Source organism: Mus pahari, chromosome 7, assembly GCF_900095145.1.
Source record: "Mus pahari chromosome 7, PAHARI_EIJ_v1.1, whole genome shotgun sequence".
Classification (NCBI taxonomy): domain Eukaryota; kingdom Metazoa; phylum Chordata; class Mammalia; order Rodentia; family Muridae; genus Mus; species Mus pahari.
Genome location: NC_034596.1, coordinates 48421905 through 48426912, shown reverse-complemented (window position 1 = coordinate 48426912; position 5008 = coordinate 48421905).

The window sequence follows — 5008 nt, the reverse complement described above, 5'->3', positions numbered from 1 at the left end:
TTTGTCCACTTCCGTTTGCGACCCGGAACCCACGGCTGCTCCGCCCCTCCCCGGGGAAGTGGACGGTGGGAGGCTGCGTCTGCGCCTTGGCTGGCGGGGGGGTGGGGGGTGAAGTTCGGGTTTGTGCGCAGGGGCGGCTGCGGGGACCCGGCCGAGAAAACAACTCCCTGTCCGGCACGTCCCCGGAGGCGTGCGGAGTGCACCAGTCACCCCCCAACAGGCCACATGCTGCAAGGAGGTTTGCCCATGCTAATGAGAACGCGCGCGAATGCGTATTCTCCGGGGCCTCTCCCTTAAGGAATTCTTTTGCATCACAGTTCCCTATTGTCCTCGCTTGGCTCAGGGATGTAGGTTTTCTTTAGCGAGGGCAAGAATGAAAATTTGAATCCCAGATGGCTGGAGTTTCTGAAGGGATTACATTTGAGGGGGTTTTAAGAAACTTCCACAAGGATTTAGGTCCTTTGGGCAGACATCTGAAAGAACAGAAGGAAGCATTAGGGCTAGGATTAATAGAGGGTCAACTAACACCTGATAGAACTGATTCGAACTCGGTTTATCCTAATGGCGCTTCCTCGGCGCCTTTCAAAACAACTTGAAAGATTTGCTGGATTTCTAGAATCTAGATATCTAACACGAAGGTAGATAGTAATTTTTAACCGATGTAACGTTTTTAACAGTGGGGAATGGGAAACGATGTTTAACAATAAAGTATGATGTTTTTTTGAATTTTGTATACAGATACTGAAAGCGTTCAAAGATAAGATTTTGAAATACTAAGAAGTCAACTTTAGAAGTATGTATGTGTGTGCCTGTGGCAATACAAAAGTTTCAGGATGGAAGAGCAAACTGTACTAATTAATCAAATCTGGCAGTGTGATTGGTAAATAGGGAGGGCAAAAGAGGGAGGAATTTTTTTAACGTTATAAACAGCTGAATATTCAGATCAAGACTATTTGATACTGCCAAATTTGTGTTAGGAATGGAATATACTCTAAATACAGAAACAGGCCGGGTAAATGAATGCGTGAATGTATCTTAGTTGGCTAGGCTGTTTACATTCCTTCAACAGTAATTGAAGGTCTGGAGACAAGGACCAGCAGCGAAGAGCAGTGGCTGCTTTTCCATTGGTCTTGGGTTCAATTACAGCACCCACGTGATGGTTCACAACCTGGAACTTGAGTTTCAGGGAATCCGGTCTCCTCAGGTACTGAGCACACATGATGTGCATACACGCAGGCAAAACACCCGAACACATAAAATAAAATAAAAACAAAAATTAAGAATGATGTAGCCGCCGAGCAGAGGTGGTGCACGCCTTTAATCCCAGCGCTTGGGAGGCATAAGCAGGCGGATTTCTGAGTTCGAGGCCAGCCTGCACTACAGAATGAGTTCCAGGACACCCAGGGCTACACAGAGAAACCGTCTCTAGAAAAACCCAAAAAAAAAAAAAAAAAAAAAAAAAAGATATAGCCACATATTTTGCCCTTATGTTTTAGTACTTAATTTTCCACAGTAATATTATATACCCGTTAAATATATAGTTATTGAAGGCAGAAACTAAATATATTTTCCTACATATTTTACAATTCGTTGCACTTTCTCTCCAGTAAGTTTTATCTTTCACAGGAATGGAAAGTCTCAAACTGACCTTCAGGAAAAGTTGAATATTCTGGGGTAGGCAGTGTAGTTCAGTGGATACAGTCAAGAGGTCTTGATTGGTTCATTTTCTCTTCCTGTTAAAAAATTGAAAGGCAGGAAAAATCCTGAGTATAACAGTCAGCATCACAAAAATCTCAACAAATACCAGACGTAGCATCAGCTATTGAAGAAAGGCAGTCCTGGGAATGAGGAAACACACTCCTACAGCAGACACATAGACGGGAGGGGGGGGGATTGGTTAATTAGCCCACAACTGTGGTCTAACCAGTCCTGATCCTGCCTTGAACCAGTTGAGCCAGTCTCTCAGCAGGGGGCCTATGGAGAGGAGGCCGGATGCCTACAGGGCCTTTGTCTTAAATTGCTGGGTTCTTCTCTCAAATCAAGATGGTGAGGAAGAAGCCTGCTGTTTTGAAAATGTACCACCTTTATATTCCCTTCCCTTAGCCAGCTCCCTACCTGTCTGCCAACCGGGGTGTCTAACTCCTAGTTTCTCAAAGTGATAGAGCATTTTTCTAGTGCTTAATCTGTGGCACCATCAAAAGACAAAAACAAAAACAAAAGACCTACCCCCACACAAAAATCCTGAAAGTTGAGAGTATTCACATTTCTTTGAGAATACTTGTATTAGTCAGGGTTCTCTAGACTAACAGAATTTATAGAATGAATCTATATAGAAAGGTGATTTATTAGAATGACTTGCAGGCTGAAGTCCAGCTAATCCAACAGTGGCTGCCTATGAATGGAGAAGTCAAGAATCCAGAAGTTGCTCAGACCATAAGGCTGGATGTCTCCGCTGGTTTTCAGCGTACACTAGAATCCTGGCTCCAGTGTCAGGAAAGGAATAGACTGCTAGCGAGCAGGAAAAGAACAAACACTTCCTTTGTCTGTGCCCTTAGGCTCCAGCAGAAAGTGTGGACCAGGTTAGATCGTTGTTAATGATCCTGAATGGAAGGTCTGTCTTCCTACCTCAAAGATCTGATTTAGAAGTAGATCTTCCCACTTCCAATTAAGCAGCAATCCCTCACAGGGTTGCCCTCCGTTTTTTGAGCTTTAAATTATTCCAGATGTAGTTGACAACCAAGAATAGTCATCATAAACTCACTCCTTGCTAACTAATTTCCAAATGAAAACAATAACCAGGACATAGTAACACCTAAACATAATGTAATTGTTTCATGTACAATTACAAACACATTATGTATTTAACCAGGTCATAACTAGGCCTAATGATGTTACATCATATGATAAAGTAATTGAGAAAAGAAAACACAAGTATCATACAAACTCATTCCTAACAAAATACAACAGAAACACTCAAATCAATTATAATCTTCTTTTTCTGCAACTGGTCACATAATCTTAGCTGGTATTTACAACTACCTTCCTCTCCTACCCATTCTGTATTTCCTCCACCCTCAGCAAGCACCTCTGCAGGCATTGGCTAAGTTTCTAGAGGAGCGACACATACCTTCATTTCTGAAGGGTCTGTGCCTTTTATCATCCTGCCTGGATTAATTTCCCATAGCCTTTAATCCTAGGACATGGTAGCACCAAGAGATGCCCTAACCTAACGAATCTGACATAATCCTTCTTACCTCCATTGTGGAGAAGCAATCCAATTCCCCCTGTGGTAATCTGGATCAATCACCCCTCCTAATTACTCCTTTCTTAGCCTATTGGCTTAAGGTAATCAGAAACGCAAAGTAGCCAGGGAAAAGTCAGAGCTTCTAGTTCAATGGTATGTTTGCTATGGCTCCTGGAAGGAGAATTCCCAGCTCTGGAACCAGCATGTCTAAGCCAGCAGAACAGAGAGCAAAAAAAAAGTTTCCTAGTGGCTAATGAGGGGTGACAGTGAGACAGGGAAAACTATTCCCTTTTCCACCCCTTGTTTCCTGGACTATGGGAGAAACCATATCATATACCAGATGTTGATTCAAAGCTTATACTGTCTTCTAGAGAACTTTGTCCCAACCCTCCCTGCTGCTGCCCCCTAAATGACACTGTAACTGTATCTTCAAAAGACCATTCCATCTTTCTATCATGTTGGCTGCCTCAGGATGCTGGAGAACATGGTTGTGAGCCCTCTGTTTCACTTCTCTGACAGTGAAGTGAGTTCCTCGGTTAGAAGCAAAACTGTGTGGAATACAATACCATGACGGTGGATAAAACATTCCGTAAGTCCATGAAACATCCAAGTTTTGGCAGAAGCATTACATGCAGGAAAGGCAAATCTATAACCAGAACAAGTATTTACTCCAGTATGGACAACACATTGTCCTTTCCATGGAGGAAGAGGTCCAATGTAGTCAACCTGCCACCAGGTCACAGGCTGGTTACTATGGAAAATGGTGCCATATCTGGGGCTCATTGTTGGTCTTGGCTTGGCAGATCTGGCACTCAGTAGCACCTATAACAAGGTCAGCCTCCATGAGTGGAGCCAATGAATAACCCTCATTTCTGTCACCATGACCTCTTTGTTTCTGGGTGCCCTGGGCAATGATAGGCTGGGGAAAGAGGTTGACTGTGCTTCAACCAGATCATTCTATCTACTTGATTACTGAACTTCTCCTCAGCTGAAGTATCCTTTTGATGAACATTTATTTATATGGGAAACAAGAATCCTCACATCCTTTACCCATTTGAAGAGATCTACACCAGATGCCTTTCTCATCCATTTTCCAATCATGTCCTTTCCAAGCTCATGACCATCAGCCAATCCATTGGCTACAATCCATGAGTCAATGAACAATCACAATCTGGCCATTTCTCCTTCAAAATAAAATGTATGATTATGTGTATTGCCTGAAGGTCTGCCCACTATGAAATTTTCCTTTACCAGTGTCTTTCAGTGTCCCAGATAGGGGCTGTGATAGGGCAGCTCTCCACATCTGGGTGGTGCCTGTATAACATGCAGAACCATCAGTAAACCAGGTTCTAGACTTCTCTTCCTCAGTCAGTCATAGGGCACAATGTATGAGGCTATAGATGCATCCCATGTTACAGGATCCCATTCTTTATCATTTAATGCCCTTACTTTAACTGCTGACACCCTCCAAGGATAGGGGTTGAATTTTGACTGTAACTTAGCCAACTTTATAACGGGGGCTTCAGTTTAATTTTCTACAACTTGAGCTCTGTGGTTGTTGGAGAGAAGATTCTCTTCCAGGGCACACTTGGAAACTAGACTGTTCTGAAATACCTGCTTTATCACTAAGTTCATTGTTATCCTTCCCTGTGCTCTGAGATGCTAAAAGTTGATTAGTTTTATCACAGTACTCATTCTTTTTTTTTTTTTTTTTTTTTTTTTTTTTTTTTTTTCTAGGCTTAGCCTCTTCCAAAGGAGAACAAT